Source organism: Bos taurus, chromosome 7 (assembly GCF_002263795.3).
Source record: "Bos taurus isolate L1 Dominette 01449 registration number 42190680 breed Hereford chromosome 7, ARS-UCD2.0, whole genome shotgun sequence".
Lineage (NCBI taxonomy): Eukaryota > Metazoa > Chordata > Mammalia > Artiodactyla > Bovidae > Bos > Bos taurus.
This window is the reverse complement of record NC_037334.1, coordinates 4,615,157-4,634,097: the sequence shown is the minus strand read 5'-3', so window position 1 is coordinate 4,634,097 and position 18,941 is coordinate 4,615,157.

Sequence of the window (18,941 nt, the reverse complement as noted above, 5' to 3'; positions counted from 1 at the left end):
AACCTGGGGCTTTATCTGCCCAGAGTGGGTGCTGGGATTTTTTTCTGGGGGACAACCCCGAGATTTTGGGGAGGCTATTTTTAGAGCCCAAGAGAAAAATAAAGTGAATCTTTACCAGGGCTCCCCACCTTCAGTTGTCCCGTCTCCTAAGGGGAGCCTCCCAGAAACCCCAAGGCAAACCACCCCCCAACACCAGGGACCGTGTCCCAAACCATTCCCTAGAGCCCCTTCTCCTCTCCTCAGGCCTTCTGACCACCTTCGAAGTAGCCTGCCCCTTAGAGAAGTGGTCGAGACCCCCACGGCTTCTTCCCTGGACCATCAAGAACTGACTCCCTCCCCTAGGCCCCAAGCTCTGGAGGTGGTAAAGCCGTCATGATAGCCCACAGCATCTCCTCCCTAACTATCACCTGCCTGCTCCTTCCGGGCTCAGGTCCCATTTTCTGAGACCCTCCCAGCCCCAACCCCCACAATCCCCTGCGCTCGCATAAATAGCCCTCCCCCCACCCCAACCACCGCCCCCAGCCCGGGCCAGCTTCCCCCACAGCTGGTCTGTCGCCCCTAAACACTTTGATCTCCCCAGACGCCCCCTTCCCAATCCCATAACACCCTACGCTCTCCAGACGCCCCCTGCCCCAGCCTGGCCCTCCGTCAACCTCCCACCCCAGTCCCCAACGCCCCACGCCTATTTGACGCCACCAGTCTGGGGCTCCCGACCCCCCGCAACCCTCGGGCACCCCTGGCCCTGCACGACTCAGCCGGCAGCGCCCCGACCCGCTGCTCTTGACCCTCCGTGGCCCCCACTCCTGGTCGCCCCCACCAGGTAGCACCCCCTCGGGCACTCCGACCCCCCGCGCCCCCCAGCTCGCCTCCCCCGCGGCCCTTCACCCCGCCTAGCAGTCGCAGCCCCCGCCGCGCCGGGCCCTGGACTAGCCCAGGCCCGGGCAGTGCTTCGGGCCGACGCGGCCCCGCTGGCGCCCCGGGACACGTGCCTCCGGCTCCGGGACCCCAGCCTGGGGTCCTGCGCCCCCCTCCCCGCCCCCAGCCGCGACCGCCGCGCCTCGGGAACCAGGCTCTGGCGCCCAGCCCCGCCCTCACCGCACCCATTGGACGCCGCCGTAGTGAATACAGCGTTCATTGGTCTGCGCGCACATCCGTCTCCGGTACAGGCACCGCCCCCTTCCTGCTTGAATCAGCGGGGCGTTCTTAAAGGGGCAGAGGCCGCCGCACCACCCCCCGAACGGGGGCGGGAGCGGGGGAGAGGGCGAGGGCGGGAGGCGGGGTTAGGGTGGGGGTGCTGTAGATCCTAGTCAGTTCACAGGTCAGCACCGCGCAGCCTGGCCAGACTAACCGCTTGTCTGACATTCGGCTCATCTGCGAAATGGGGATAAACACCTCTTTCGACGCACTCTCACCTTGAGGGATGTTGGGAGGACAGCATTAAATGGTACTTTCTTAAGGAACTCAGGTTTGCGGGTCAGGGCAGTTCTGAGACTGCTGGATAACCCACCATGAATCCCTAGTTACTTCTGTAGATCACAGGCTCCGAGGAAGAGCGACGTGCCCAAGGGCACACGGAACCTTGGTACCCCTCCCCCCCCACCCCCACCCCCCCCCCACCCCCGGCGCAACGTGGTCTGTCTAATCCCGGGAAGGTTGCCTGGTGCAAACTGGAGGAACTCAATAATGGCTAGGTTAACTGCTGAAAGAGCAGGGCCACTGGGAGGAATCCCGCCTCCCTTCCTCCCCTGCTGGAGTATGATAAGGTGCCCATGGCCCCAAGGAGAAGGTGGCAGCTTTGATTAGAAGGGTTTTCATGGCTCGTGTTTTGAAAGGAGGGGCACTTACTCCTCCTTCACTCTATTTTTTTTTTCTTCCTGGCAGTTACCCCCTTCCAGAATGATCTTGCTAATTCTTTGGCTTCCCCCAACTCTGCTCCATTCTCCAAAGAATTTTGCCTGTTTTATCCTTACCACCTTCTTGAATGATGCTTAGGGTCTACGGGAGTTCAATAGATGAATGAGTAACTGAATTAATGAATAAATGAAACGCTGGCTTTTGGAGGTAGCTAAGATTGTGGGAGGTAACTCACTTTTGGAGATAATTTGTCAGATAGGAGCTCTGAGGTCACCTCCTACTGGAAGCCCTCCCTGACCTCCCCAAGGCAAGACTAGGTGTTTTGATTGGTGCAGTCTTGGTATACTTCATTGGTGATTCTCTTCTGTCTGTGCCATCAGTTGACTTAAGACCCTCCAAATCTGGGAAGAATATATTGTCTCATTATTTTAGTCCTGAGACCTACATAGTGATAGCTCAGTCTAAAGAATCTGCCTGCAATGCAGGAGACCCAGCTTTGATTCCTGGGTCAGGAAGATTCCCCTGGAGAAAGAAGTGGCAACCCACACCAGTACTCTTGCCTAGAGAATCCCATGGACAGAGGAGCCTGGCAGGCTACAGTCCATGGTGTCGCAAGAGTCAGACACCACTTAGTAACTAAACCACCACCAAATCTGGGAAGAATATAATGTTTCTCATCGTTTTAGTCCTGAGACCTACATAGTGATAGTGCCTGGCACAAAACAGGGAGAGGTATTCAGGGAAATCATTGTGGAAGGAAGGAAGGCTGGCCAGCCAGAAGAGGTGGTAAGGTAGCAGGATTATGTGAAATTGCCTGGGAAGGAATATCAAATAAACCTTGGGCCAACCCTGGTTCTGAGGGACTTGGACTAATCTCTGCTCATCTCTGAATCTGTTTCATCTGCATAATGGAGTCATTTACCCAACCAGTCCCACCTCTGTTATAGGGGCAGAAGGAACTGTAGCAAACAACAATAATACAAAAACAATTAAAATGAACAAATATAAAGTGATAACATCAATTATGGTAATGTAATAGTGACTGACAGGTGCCACAGAGGCAAACACCTTACGTGTACTTAATCCTCAGGAAATGGCAACCCACTGCGGTATTCTTGCCTGGAAAATCCCATGGACAGAGGAGTCTGGCAGGCTACAGTCCACGGGGTCACAAAGAGTTGGACACGACTGGGCGACTTCACTTTCACTTTAGTGAAATCCTCACATCAGCCTTGTGAGCCAAATACTCTGATATTTGGAAGCCACGTCATTGGCTGTGTATAAAGCTGCAATTGTCATATTCTCCCGGTGAACTGAGCTTTTTATTATTATGACATGCCCCTCTTTATGCTTCTTGCCTTAGAGTGGACTTTGATATAAAAATCACACACCTATTCTCCATTGGTGCATGTTTTAAATGCTCCATTCTCTTCCACCTTTTACCTTCCACCTTTATGTATCCTTGTGTTATTCATGTACCCCTTGTAAGCAGCAAAGAACTGGGTTTTGCTTTTTGATTTGGTCTGCCCATCTTTGCCTTTTAACTAGGGCATTTGGTCTGTTTACACTTAATGTAATTATAGACATATTTGGACTTAAATCTGCCTTTTTATGTGTTTTTTGCCACCTAATTTTTCTCTCTCTTGTATTCTTTAAGATAGGATGTGAATGTTTTGGTAAGACTCTTTATTATCCTCATTTTTACAGAGAGAGAAACTGAGGCACGGATTAATGAAGGATAAGATGGGCCAGGTCTTTTTTACCCATTGAACTTCTCTTCCAGCCAGGCAGCCAGATATTGCACAAACAATAATGTAGATAAATATCTAATTGCAGCTTTGGTGAGCGCTGTGCAGGAAATAAAACTGAAAAAAGTAGCAGAGAAAGGTTTCCTGTCCCCAGCCTTAGGTTTCCCCCCAACCAATGTCACCATCGCTGAGCTGACTGAGCATTCCCACCCCTTCCCACCCTCTCTCTCAAATACACAAAAGAGGAAAATATTTTCTTGTCTCTACTCCACTGTGCGCAGAACATTTGGAACCAGGCAAGTCCCTTTTGGCCTCAATGTGCAGCTCCCACCCCTTCCAGGACCCTTGTAAATGTTTCCTGGCCTCCAACAAAGCCCAAGAGACCTACTGAAACGTTTCTGCAGTCTGGACCTCTTCTGCTACAGCCTGCAGACACAGTCATGGTTCTACTTTTCCCAGCAGCCATCACCCAGACTCTTCTCAGCACTGGCTGCTGTCTGACTCATGGAGTTCCAATATTCGTAAAAGATCCAATCTACACTACATGCTTTCACACCATCCTGTCTTTGTTCCTGTGATCCCTTCAGCCCTGGATGATTGTCAGCACCCAGAAAACTCCTAATCCTACCTCAAAACTCCATCCAAGAAACTTCCCAGGTGGTCCAGTGGCTAAGACTCCACATTCTGAACGCAGAGGGCCTGGGTTCAACCCCTGGTTGGGGAACTAAATCCCACATGCTACAACTAAGAGTTTGCACGCCGCAACTAAGATTCTACATGCTGCAACTAAGATTTTGCATGCTGCTCCGAAGATTGAAGATTCCATGCACTGCAGCTAAGACTTGGCAGAGCTGCTCTGGCCACCAGGCTCTCTATGAGACACAGCAGTGAGCACACGCTTGCAGGCAGGGCTCACCATCTTGGACCACCAGTGTCCCCCACAGGCCCCTGCATCTGGAGAACCTGCATACTGACCTCCCCAACCCCCAAGATCTATCCCATAAAGATGCTTGGAAATGGCTTTTTGAGACCCCAGCTAGGAAATCAGGGGAAAGATTCCTGAAGAGTCTGCCTCCTTTTTGTTCTTATTCTGAACAAAATGTGCACATTAAAGCTGCTATTTCTTTCTTTTTTTTTTTTTAATATTTATTTGGCTACGCTGGGTCTTAGTTGCAGCATGCAGAATCTAGTTCTCTGACTAGGAATCTAACCCAGACCCCCTGCATTGGGAGCACAGAGTCTTAGCCACAGGACCACAGGGAAGTCCCAAAGCTGCCAAACAAACATTCAGATGTACCTGCTTCCTGGCCTTGAAAGTCTTCACACCCAATTCTTCAGGCTCCTCCAGCTCTGAGTCTCTCCTCCCTTTAGCCCAGCACTGTTTCCTTCAGGGCTGGGAGTGTCCGTGTTGGACTCGGCTTCATTACCCAAGGCTAGGCAGGGACTGAGTATTTTCTGGATCCTCAGAATACAGGCCAAAGCCTGAAAGGGTGGCTAGAATTTACTGAATAATTTTTTAAATTGTTGGTTAAACTATAAGAATGCATAAGAATCCTCACCAGCATTAACTTTTCAATGAATGAAGGCAGGAGAGCATGGGAGTAATAATACAGTTTACCCACAGATAACCCTCAGTTTATCAAGGGTTTACAATGGGCCAAGTGTTACAAGGAATTAATCCTGAAGGAATCACGAGGTTAAGCCACTTGCTCAAGGACAGTCAGCTAGGATGTGACAGCTGGAATTTTAACTCAGATATGTCCTGTTCTAGGGCTCTCAAAGAGTCTTCCCTGTGCCTAAGGGCATGTGTGTATCTCTCAAGCTCTTAGCAACCATAAGAGACAGATGCTGTGTCACCCAGACTCACAGTTAACAAATTGAGACCCAGAAAAATTAGACATGTAATACAGAGCATACACATGATAAGACCTCAGTAACTAATGATACTTGCTAACACTTAATCTAGGGCTTCCCTGGTGGCTCAGAGTAAAGAACCCACCTGCCAATGCAGGAGACATGGGTTTGATCCCTGGGTTGGGAAGATCCCCTGGAGAAGGAAATGGCAACTCAACTCTAGTATCCTTGCCTGGGAAATTCCATGGACAGAGGGGCTTGGTGGGCTACAATCCATGGGGGTCGCAAAAGAGTCAGACACCACCGAGTGACTAAACAACAACACTTATCTAGCAATTGCTATTTGCTCTACTTTGTTTATGTGTTTAACTTGGGTTATCCACCTTAAGAATGCATCCTATCTCAGTATAAATCGTGGTTTTTGGTAGAGACACAAGGGGACAGAAAACTAAAAATAGGTGTGTGTATGCAGGGCTTCCCTGGTGGCTCAGATTGTAAAGTGTCTGCCTGCAATGCGGGAGACCCGGGTTTGATCCCTGGGTTGGGAAGATCCCCTGGAGAAGGAAATGGCAACCCACTCCAGTACTCTTGCCTGGAAAATTCCATGGACCGAGGAGCCTGGTAGGCTACAGTCCATGGGGTCGCAAAGAGTCGGGAGACTTCACTTTCACTTTCATGCATGGGTTTTTAGACATACATGTACTTCCTAACTCTGACTGATGAGCGAGTTTCTAAGCAATAATACCTGGGTAGCAATGAGCACACCCAGCGCCTAGATCTTGGTGTCTAAATACCATTCTCCAAGAAAAGGAACTAGGCTCCTTGGAGAGAAGACTGATAGCAGGGATATTCCAAAGTAAGCACAGAAAATCTTGTGGTGCCAAAAGTAAGGAAATACTCAAAGAAACACTGAAACATATTAAAAGGACACAGGAGCGAACTTAAAGGGGAAGCAAAATAAATAATATAGAAATTAATTATAAGCCACAGAATACTCATGACGTCATGGTGATATAAATACTTGAATAAATACATAATTAAGAAGAATGGGCAGCACTTGTTTACAATAGAGTTACATTAAAAGGCACCTTTATGCAAACAACCATGGTAATAATTATTGCTTCCAGGAGCGACGGATGAGTGCTAAAACTAAAAGGCAAAAAAATATGTTAAAAACTAAACAACAACAGAAAACACAACTAAAAAGCCAAGGGTGTTCAAATGGTTCATATCCTATCCCCCCATAGGATACTTATTAATTGCAAAAAAATAGTTACTTGACAGTTGAGAAACAAGAAGATGCTGCCTTAAGTAAGTAATTGAAGTCAACATCACCAACAATGAGACAGCAACATCCCAGTGCCTCCTGATACAGGATGCATTGAGAAGGATGCTATGTCACTTTTATGGGGTTCTTTCCCAAATGGCTCAACTTCAGTCTAATCGTGAGAAAATATTAAAGAAGTCCATAATCATAGGTATTCCAACAAAACCAGTGGTTCTTTAGTTCTTCTCTTTCAGCCATAAGGGTGGTGTCATCTGCATATCTGAAGTTATTGATGTTTCTCCTGGCAATCTTGATTCCATCTTGTGCTTCATCCAGCCCAGCATTTCTCATGATGTACTCTGCATAAAAGTTAAATAAGCAGGGTGACAATATACAGCCTTGACGTACACCTTTCCCAGTTTGGAACCAGTCTGTTGTTCCATGTCTGGTTCTAACTGTCGCTTCTTGACCTGAATACGGGTTTCTCAGGAGGCAGATAAGGTGGTCTGGTATACCCATCTCTAAGAGTTTTCCACAGTTTATTGTGATCCACGCAGTCAAAGGCTTTAGTGTAGTTGATGAAGCAGAAGTAGATGCTTCTGGAATTCTCTTGCTTTTTCTATGATCCAACGGATGTAGGCAATTTGATCTTTGGTTCCTCTGCCTTTTCTAAAACCAGCTTGAACATCTGGAAGTTCTCGGGTCACGTACTATTGAAGCCTGGCTTGGAGAATTTTGAGCATTACTTTGCTAACATGTGAGATGAGTGCAATTGTGCAGTAGTTTGAGCATTCTTTGGCATTGCCTTTCTTTGGGATTAGAATGAAAACTGACCTTTTCCAGTCCTGTGGCCACTGCTGAGTATTCCAAATTTGCTGGCATATTGAGTGCAGCACTTTCACAGCATGATCTTTTAGGATTTGAAATAGCTCAGCTGGAATTCCATCACCCCCACGAGCTTTGTTCGCAGTGATGCTTCCTAAGGCCCACTTGACTTCACATTCCAGGATGTCTGGCTCTAGGTGAGTGATCACACCATCGTGGTTATCTGGGTCATTAAGATCTTTTTTTTTTTGTATAGTTCTTCTGTGTATTCTTGCCTTAATATCTTAATATTCTCCTCTTAATATCTTCTGCTTCTGTTAGGTCTATACCATTTATGTCATTTATTGTGCCCACCTTTGCATGAAATGTTCCCTTGGTATCTCTAATTTTCTTGATGAGATCTCTAGTTTTTCCCATTCTATTGTTTTCCTCTATTTCTTTGCATTGATCACTGAGGAAGGCTTTCTTATCTCTCCTTGCTATTCTTTGGAACTCTGCATTTAGCTGGGTATATCTTTCCTTTTCTCCTTTGCCTTTTGCTTCTCTTCTTTTCTCAGCTATTTGTAAGGCCTCCTAAGACAACCATTTTGCTTTTTTGCATTTCTTCTTCTTGGGGATGGTTTTGATCACCACCTCCTGTACAATGTCATGAACCTCCATCCATCATTCTTCAGGCACAGGACTTAGAGACTACAAAATGGCCTGGGTTTCCTAAGAAGGAAGCTAAGATAATTCTTTGATAGAAAAGATTACATTATTCCTACAAGTTTCCCCTCTTTTATGATACATTTTTACTCTTTCAAATTCAGTTAGCATGAGATGGCTCTCATGTTCTGGTATGTCTAATAGTAAGAGATTGTTCTGATAGGGCTTCTGCAAACTGTTTAGTAAGGGTAGTTTCTATTGATCTTAACAGAAGACCTCTGATACAAGGGATTATAAAATATCCTATTAGGGCCATTCCTTCAAATACAATGATTAGGGAGGTCAGGACAGAGATCATTATTATACCTTTCCATTTGACCCCTCAACCATTGTTCCATCAGACTGGAGAAAGGATCATTTTCCCTGAATTTTTCGCCAACTTATTAGCCAAGGTGGTCAGACCTTGCAGGGCTCTTGTTATTGTGCCATCAGGGGTGGTGGTGTTGGGTATGAAAGTATAACACTGACTTCCTATCATAACACATGCTCCCCCTTTTTCTGCCAGGATCATGTCTAAGGCAGTCGGTTCTCCCAGGTGGGCATCTTACTGGTTGAGTCTAATTGTTCTGCTATTCCCTTGACAGTGTCTCTAGTACAGTTGACAAAACTCTGCTGGTTATAATAAATGTAGTTTATCCAACCCACATTTTTACTGATGGTGGACCGCTAGAATAATATTGATTCAAATTCCGATATCTGGTTTCTAGCCTTGAATTCATTAGGGGCACCCCTGGGAACTCTAATTGAGTCCATGTAAACATGTGTATCAGATGACCCACCACAGCTGGTGACATCTCTCTTGCTTCCATGTCTGGTTTGTACAGGGGTTGAGTCAGGGGGTAGAAATGTCAGAGTGAAAGGGACCCCCAGTTGAACTAAAGTGCAAGTCCCACTCCAGTCAGCCAAAGAATCCTGAGCAATGGTTCTCCGCAGTACCACCAGACATCCATCTGAGCCAACGACGATGCGGGTGGATTGCTGCTCTCAAAGAACTGGCTTTCTCTGCACCCAGATACATTGCCCGGGAATGCTAATTGCTCCCCCAACAGAGAGAGGCACGAGGTGTGATTAGCGTCATGGAATGGGGGTCTGACAGTCTTTGGGGTCCTACTGGAACCTTTCAGTTGGGAACAACAGTGACAAGGTCCTGCAGGATTTCTTGCCCCAAGCTGTATTGTCCTGAAAAAGGGATATCATGCATCCCACGCCCATAGGGTCTGAAGTCCACTCAAGTGGGAATGGTACCACCTGGGCTTCTGGCTTACCTGCCATGAAAGTGTAACAACTGCTCTTGTTTAAGGCTTGGACAGAATATTTAATCCATTCCAACCAGGCATTTGTTTTCCCATATCCAGTCTTGATCTCTGTGGTTTGGTGTAAATCCTTCACCTCTACCATGGTGACCTTAGTAGGGTCATTGGGAACTGGGGGTTGAATTGTTTCAGAAGTTTTGCATCTGTGGCACTAATTAGAAGGTAATTTTTAACAAATTTAATAGTTAATCTTCCCAGTGGATCTCTCCCAGATATGTCTGCCCCTAGCCCATACCAGGGCTTCCCTGGTGGCTCAGACAGTAAAGAATCTGCCTGCAATCTCTGGGTTGGGAAGATCCCCTGGAGGAGGGCATAGCAACCCACTACAGTATTCTTGCCTGGAGAATCCCCATGAACAGAGGAGCCTGGTGGGCTATAGTCCATGGGGTTGCAAAGAGTCAGACAAGACTGAGCAACTAAGCACAGCACAGTCCATACCAATGCTCAAGAGATGGACTGGTTTTCCCTGGTTTCGTCATTAATAGGAGTGGGTTATGTTGTAGATTCCCACAATCATCTCTGGGTACCCCTCCTTGTCAGGGATAATCTATCTTTTAGTTCCGCTAGGGTGAGAGCTGCTTTAAGTGGCTCAGCCGTATAACCCCCATTCTGGGTAATCCACCATACTTTGGCCCAACTAGAGCAGGGGAGTTGGTGTGGATCATTTCCTGACATGCCCCATACTGGTTCAGGACAAAGGTACTTATGTTCTATAGATAGCTGTGTAGGTTATCACAAGGGAAGACCTGGCAAGCATCAGATTTCACAGTTAGGGGATCTCTGCTTGTGGTCACATTAATAATTAAGTTGATCAGGTAAGGGCTGCCCCCAACAATCTGCATCTTGGTATACAGAATGACCAAGACGGGTATTAAAGTCTTTTCGAAGTCAGCTGTGTAGGATTGGGATGTTGGACCACGGACCGTTGCTCCTCTTGATTAGGGGATTCAGTCCCTTTGACTTGCATGTAATGAGTCCAACCTTTCTCTGCAGTGCAAACAGCTGTTTCAGTTGTCAGCAGCATCTGGTAAGGTCCTTCCCAGGCGGCTCAAGTTTGTCTTCCTTCCAGGTCTTTATCAGGATATGATCACCAGGCCAAAGAAGATGCACCAGAAATCCAAGGGGTGGGTCCTGACACAAGAGGCCCTGCAACCTAAGAGAAGACAGAGTAGAGGAGAGGCCAAGTATATAGTTTCTCAGAAATTGGTCTTTATTTCCACGGTTGACAGGTCAGCAGTTTGACCCAAATATGGTAACCCATACAGCATCTCATACGGGGATCATCGAATATCCTTATAAGGGGCAGTTCTGATTCTGAGAAGAGCAACTGGGAGGCACTTGGTCCGGGAAGTTCGGTTCCTAACATTAATTTAGTTATTCGTTTCTTTAGTGTCTGGATTATCCTTTCTACCTTTCCTTAGGAAGTTATTCCCATTTTATCCCCAGACTTTTTGTACTCCTTAACAGGAGTAGAAATAAAATGATTTCCATTATTTGAATCTATGTTCTCAATTAATCCAAAGCAGGGAATTATGACCTCTCATAGTATCTTAGTTACGTTGCTAGCCATGGCAGTTGACAACGGGATGGCTTCAACCCCATTAGTTAAATGGTCTGCTATTACTAAGAGGCACCTGAGGCGACCAGCTCGAGGCATCCTCTGTATAGTCGACCTGGATACTCTGAAATGGCCTCAGACTCAGGTTTTTCCCCACCGAGGGCTGTTTTTTTTTTAACACTAGTTTATTTACCTTTCTGCAAGTAATACAACTTTCATTCAGCTGTTTAGCTATGGTATATATACCTTTGTTATCCATAAACTCTTAAGGCAGATTCACACAGGGCATGTGGGTCCCAATGACTTCCTCTATGTAACTTGAGTTAACAGTTCTCTCATAATCAGTTTTGAGAGCATCTCTTTTCCGTCAGGTAGAAGCCATTTCCCTTCAGAGGTTTTAGAGGCTCCCAGCTTGGCCAATTGTTCTTCTTCCTGGGGTTTGAAAACCGGGGCAATGGAAGGAGGAGGATGGACGGGGATAGGATGGAAATTCGGGGCCTCTGACCTGAGGGCCGTCTCTTTAGCAACTCCATCTGCCAATCTGATTCTCTGTGTCTCCATAGAATGTCCCCGCTGGTGTCCAGGTATATGTACTACTGCTATTCCCTTGAGTAACATTAAGCTTTCCAGCACCTGGGTGATTAACTCTTTATGAATTAGGTCCCATCCCTTGCTATTAATAAGGCCACATTCAGTGCAAATCTTTCTGAAGGTATGTACCACAGCAAAGCCATATTGAGAGTCTGTGTAGATGGTTTCCGCTTTTCTTTTAGGAATTTTAAGGCTTGGATAAGGGCAAATAATTCACATATCTGGGCAGACCAAATGTCAGGTAATCTTTCTGATTCAATAACTGTGGATCGTTCCCCATCTGTAATAGAGTACCCATTGTGTCTTTTCCCTTCCAGCACTGGGAGGAGCCATCTACAGAGAGCTGAAACGCTGTGGAAAAAGGAATTTCCCTGAGGTCAGGTCGAACTTTAGTCTGGTCATCTATGAGATCTACACAGTGATGTTCCACAGGACCCATGTTTCAACTCTGGTCAAGAATTCGGCTGGGTTTCGACAGGTGTCAGTAGTGAGGGCTAGATTATCTCTTTCCAATAGGATAGCTTCATACTTCAGTATCCTGGAATCAGTTAGCCACCTTCCTACCTTCCGATGGAGAATTTCCCTGCCCGGATGTGGTGTGATGACAATCACTGCCCCACCAAATGTCCATTTTCTACTTTGCTCAGTTAATATCACCGTTGCTGCTACTGATTGAATACATTTAGGCCGACCCCCAGTTGCTGAGTCTAGTAACTTATATAAATACACCGCCGGTTGCCTCTCACCTCCGTGTGCCTGGGTCAAGACTCCTAGGCAGTCCCCTTATCTACATTAACATATAGACAGAAAGGTTTTTCTAATGAGGGGAGTAGCAGCACAGGGGCAGTGATCAAGGCTTGTTTGAGGGTATCTATTAACAAGAACTGTACAAAAAAGATCTTCACGACCCAGATAATCACGATGGTGTGATCACTGACCTAGAGCCAGGCATCCTGGAATGTGAAGTCAAGTGGGCCTTAGAAAGCATCACTACGAACAAAGCTAGTGGAGGTGATGGAATTCCAGTTGAGCTATTTCAAAACCTGAAAAATGATGCTGTGAAAATGCTGCACTCAATATGCCAGCAAATTTGGAAAACTCAGCAGTGGCCACAGGACTGGAAAAGTCAGTTTTCATTCCAATCCCAAAGAAAGGCAATGCCAAAGAGTGCTCAAACTACCTCACAATTGCACTCATCTCACACGCTAGTAAAGTAACCCTCAAAATTCTCCAAGCCAGGCTTCAGCAATATGTGAACCGTGAACTTCCTGATGTTCAAGCTGGTTTTAGAAAAGGCCGAGGAACCAGAGATCAAATTGCTAACATCTGCTGGATCATGGAAAAAGCAAGAGAGTTCCAGAAAAACATCTATTTCTACTTTATTGACTATGCCAAAGCCTTTGACTGTGTGGATCACAATAAACTGTGGACAATTCTGAAAGAGATGGGAATACCAGACCTCTTGACCTGCCTCTTGAGAAATTTGTATGCAGTTCAGGAAGCAACAGTTAGAACTGGACATGGAACAACAGACTGCTTCCAAATAGGAAAAGGAGTACATCAAGGCTGTATATTGTCACCCTGTTTATGTAACTTCTATGCAGAGTACATCATGAGAAACGCTGGGCTGCAAGAAGCACAAGCTGGAATCAAGATTGCCAGGAGAAATATCAATAACCTCAGATATGCAGATGACACCACCCTTATGGCAGAAAGTGAAGAGGAACTCAAAAGCCTCTTGATGAAAGTGAAAGTGGAGAGTGAAAAACTTGGCTTAAAGCTCAACATTCAGAAAATGAAGATCATGGCATCTGGTCCTATCACTTCATGGTAAATAGATGGGGAAACAGTGGAAAGAGTGTCAGACTTTATTTTTTGGGGCTCCAGGATCACTGAAGATGGTGACTGCAGCCATGAAATTAAAAGATGCTTACTCCTTGGAAGAAGAGTTATGACCAACCTAGATAGCATATTCAAAAGCAGAGACATTACTTTGCCAACAAAGGTCTGTCTAGTCGAGGCTATGGTTTTTCCTGTGGTCATGTATGGATGTGAGAGTTGGACTGTGAAGAAAGCTGAGCACCAAAGAATTGATCCTTTTGAACTGTGGTGTTGGAGAAGACTCTTGAGAGTCCCTTGGACTGCAAGGAGATCCAACCAGTCCATTCTGAAGGAGATCAACCCTGGGATCTCTTTGGAAGGAATGATGCTAAAGCTGAAACTCCAGTACTTTGGCCACCTCATGGGAAGAGTTGACTCATTGGAAAAGACTGATGCTGGGAGGGATTGGGGGCAGGTGGAGAAGGGGATGACAGAGGACGAGATGGCTTGGATGGCATCACTGACTCGATGGACGTGAGTCTGAGTGAACTCCGGGAGTTGGTGATGGACAGGGAGGCCTGGCGTGCTGCGATTCATGGGATTGCAAAGAGTCGGACACGACTGAGTGACTAAACTGAACTGAACTGATTAACTGTATTTCCTCAGGCCTCCAGAGGACAGGGTCAGCTTCTTCCTCCAAGAGATTGAGATATAGGTCTTTGGTTTTGAGTGTATAGCAATCTGTCCGTAACCTACAGTACCCAGTTAATCCTAAGAACTTCCTGAGTTCCCTTTTTGTGCTTGAAAGGGGCATATGGGTACTCCCTGAGAGTCATTTCGGGCCGTCTCCGTTTCCCTTCACTGATCAAATGTCCCAAATACTTGACTTCTTTTTCAACAAACTGTAATCTGGTGTTGGAGACCCTCAGGCCCTGCTGTACTAGAAAATTAAGTAAGCCTGTGTTAGTACTGGTGACCCCTTCCTTGTTTTCCCATCACCTACATATTGAAGGAGTCTTAAGGGAAGGGGGTACCTCAGGTTTTTCTAGTACCTGTTCGAGGACTTACCCAAAAAACTTGGGTGACTCGGTAAATCCTTAGCGAAGGTCTCTCCAGTGGTCTTGTTGCTCCCTTCCGGGTTTGAGGATCTTCCCATTCAAAGGCAAATAGGTCTCTACCGTTCTCAGCTAAAGGTCAAGTCCAAAAGGCATCTTCTGGGTCTACAACACTAAACCACTGATGATTATGAGATATTTTGCTGAGGAGTATATAAGGGTTGGGAACCACAGGGTGTCTACTTCAGAGTAGTTCTCGGTTTACTACCCTCAAATCCTGAAATAATCTATAGGATCCATCAGGTTTTCTTATTAGTAGTATTGGACTATTGAATGCGGACATGCAGGGTTCAAGGAGGCCATCACAGAGCAGGCCTTCTATAACAGGTTCTAATCTGAATCTCCCTTCCAGGGGTGTAGGATACTGTCTTCTGTTTCCCTTTTATCCTTAAGCTCAGTGTGAATAGGGGGAATATTTAGTCCCCTGTGGTTTTCTTCCCTGGTCCAGATGTCAGGGAGAATCTTCTTTTCCTCCTGAGCAGATAGAAAGTTAAGTGAGACTCGAATTTTCTTGTGAGTGATTGTTAACACGATTCACTTATGGCAGAAAGCGAAGGAGAACTAAAGAGCCTCTTGATGAAAGTGAAAGAGGAGAGTGAAAAAGTTGGCTTAAAACTCAGCATTCAGAAAACTAAGATCATGGCAACTGGTCCCATCACTTCATGGCAAATAGTTGGGAAATAGTGGCAGACTTTATTTTGGGGGGGCTTCAAAATCATTGCAGATGGTGACTGTAGCCATGGAATTAAAAGACACTTAATCCTTGGAAGAAAAGCTATGACCAACCTATGACCAACCAACAGCATATTCAAAAGCAGAGACATTACTTTGCCAGCAAAGGTCTGTCTAGTCAAAGCTATGGTTTTTCCAGTAGTCATGTATGGATGTGAGAGTTGGACTTTAAAGAAAGCTGAGCACCAAAGAATTGATCCTTTTGAACTGTGGTGTTGGAGAAGACGGTCGCAAGTCCCTTGGACTGCAAGGAGATCAAACCAGTCAATCCTAAAGGAAGTCAGTCCTGAATATTCATTGGAAGGACTGATGCTGAAGCTGAAACTCCAATACTTTGGCCACCTGATGCGCAGAACTGACTCCTTGGAAAAGACCCTGATGCTGGGAAAGACTGAAGGCGGGAGAGGGACGACAGAGGACAAGATGGTTGGATGGCATCTCTGACTCAATGGACATGAGTTTGAGTAAGCTCTGGGAGTTGGTGGTGGACAGGGAAGCCTGGCGTGATGCAGACCATGGGGTCGCAAAGAGGCGGACACGACTGAGCGACTGTACTGAACTGATTCCTAGTTTAGTCATTAGGACTAAATTAGTCCCCTTGGAATTCTGTCTGAGTCTGCATAGTCTTATACTTGAGTCTCTTTAAAGACAGGAACATTGAAACCTTCCGCTTTTACCCCTGAGACTAACAAATGCTCATTGGACAGAGGTAGGTAAGGAGGGTGACATGTCAGAGAGGAACGTGCCACTCCAGAGTCGATCAGGAAGGTGACCTCCTCTTTTTCAGGTCCTACCTCTAAATTTATCAAGAGCTGTTGGTAGGACCCTTCAATGTATAAGAGCTCCTGACCCCTCCATTCCTCATCAAAGTCATGAGAGGTATCACTTTTTCTTTTTTCCTCGACTGAGGACAAAGGCATCCCTCTTGAAATGTCCCTCCTTCCCACACCTGTAGCACTTGATTTCCCCTGGATCCCGCTTCCATTAAATCTTCCTGGAGGTGGTCTTTGTTTTTGATTCTTGGGGCCACCTCTTCCCTGAGTGACCTGTTCTATGGTGGTAAGCATAATCTTAGTTTTCTGTTTTTCTTCATCCCTCCATACATATACTTCTGGGCTTCTCTTAATAATTCTAAACTTTTATCTTTCCAATTGTCTAATTTCTGGAATTTCTTAGACATATATGGCCAACTGTTAGTTACAAAACGAATTTTAACATACGTTGGCCAAGAGGATCATCTAAATTCGATCCAGAGTATTTTCTTATTTAGTCTTTCAATCTATTCAGCTGGCCCTTCATCTTTTCCTTGCTGTATATCAAAGGACTTAGTAACATTTTGGAATCAGGGAACTCTCTGATCCCTTTTATAATTAGGTCCCTGAGATCTCTCGTATGACCCTCTGTTCAGGACTGTTATTATTCCATTGTGGTTCTTGGTTAGGAAATTTTACTCCAGCTGCTAAGACATTTGGGCCAGCTAAGTGTTCCCTTTCCCGAGTGGCCATCACTGCTGTCCAAATCATTGATCTTTCCTCTCTGGAAAACAGAATGCCTAAAATAGATATAAGCTCAGCCCACTTGAAAATTTGAGGGCCTAAAAATTGATCTAACTGGTTTGCGACCCCAGGGGGATTCTCTAATAAGGGCTTCAGTTCTTTCTTCAATTCTCAAACCTCAGAGCTCCTAAGAAGGGGTTGTTCACAAATCCAATTCCTCTTCCTCCTAGGGGACCCTCTTGGAGGGGTTAGAGGGCCTAAGGTTCCTGTCTTTCAGGAGGGAAGGGTAAATTTTGAATGTCCCTTTTACATTGTTCTATGTCCTTCCTCAACTGAGGAAGTGAGGGATGTAGTGCTGGAGAGGGCTCCGAGGCTATGATGGCCAGCTTGAGTTCTCTCTCTTCTGTTATTTCCTCTCCTGAGGCAGTTTAGGCTATTCCTGGGGCAGTTAAGGCTATAGGCTTCCTGAGTTATAAGGAGGAGGCACATAGTCGAGAGGATCCCACTTACCATTTTCCCTCTCCTTGTTTTAACCTAGTTCCATCTTTAAGGGGAATAGAACCACCAGCCCCTTTCTCCAACAAAGAGCATAATCTATTTCTTCCTGGGCAACTGGACTCTTGTCATTAACATACTGTACAAGCAATTGGCAGATCCAATCTTCATCAAACCCAAACTTAGGCCAAAATACTGTTGGTTTCAATATAGGTTCTTGAGTCCAAAAGAAACAGCAATACTTTATCATCTGTTGTTTCTTTTTCCCTTTCATCATAGGACTATCTCCCCAGTATTGGAATGTGCGTCCTAGGGGACTGTCTAGGGGAATCTCGTTGTTGGTCTTTCTCTCCTCGGAATCCTTCCTGCCTAAAGAAAATTCTTATTACCCATCCCTATTGTCTGATTGTGTGCTCTTGATTAGAGCCTCAACCCCCCTTTTCTTTCTTCGGAGGTTTCTTGCACTCTTCCCGAGTCACTTCGACTGTCTCTGGTCGTTTCCCTCAAGGGAGAACTATGCCAGAGGAGAGTATATTTCTGCTCTTAGCTTCTTAGCTACTGGCTGGTTGGTATAAGCCCCGGATTAGGTCGGAAAAGACTGCCTTATGCCATATGAAATCACCAAAGGATATTAAGGGAACTATGGATCAGGACTCCACACTCGCTTCCACTCACAGGTCCCATGCACACAAGACAGCCTCCGGGATGACCCGGCCACCAAGGAAATACTTTGTCACCTCTTGTGACGTTTCTTAGAGCTTTCCAGGTGACGCTGGTGGTAAAGAACCCACATCCCAATGCAGGAGACCTAAGAGACTCCGGTTGGATCCCTGGAGGGCATAGCAACCCACTCCAGTATTCTTCCCTGGAGAATCCCCATGGACAGAGGAGTCTGGAGGGCAACACAGTCCATAGGGTCGCACAGAGTCGGACGCGACTGAAGCGACTTAGCACGCACGTGACGTTTCCTACCTTGGTCCCTGCAGGGAGTAACCTGGTCGCCAGTGTGCCTGCCTGGGCCCCTCCCCTGCGTTGCCGATGGACTTCCGACCCGGAGTCCACTGTCAACCCAAGGGGTAGCAGATTTCCCCTCCCTGGAGGCCACCATAATGAAACAGTGGGATGCATCTCCTGGGGTGGGGAGGAGCGTTCATTCGACCCCTCCAGATGACATGGATCCCAGACGAGCCCCCAAATAGTTGGAAATGTCCTCCGCCGGAGCCGCGCGCTCCGAAAATGGATTGGCAAGGCAAACTTTACTTTTGCAGAAGGATGCACAACCAGCATGTGTGACCGGCGAGCACACTGAGTGGGAAGCCCGCTCTGTTTAGCGTGGTTTCACAAGCTAGCGCGATTGGCTAATTCAAGGGACGGGCGAGAACCGTGAACCAGCTAGGTGGGGGAGGGGTCGCCATGTGCAATTTGTTTACACGAACTTGAAGTGAAAGTGAAGTCGCTCAGTCGTGTCCGACTCTTTGTGACCCCATGGACTGTAGCCTACAACGCTCCTCCGTCCAAGGGATTTTCCAGGCAAGAGTACTGGAGTGGGTTGCCATTTCCTTCTCCA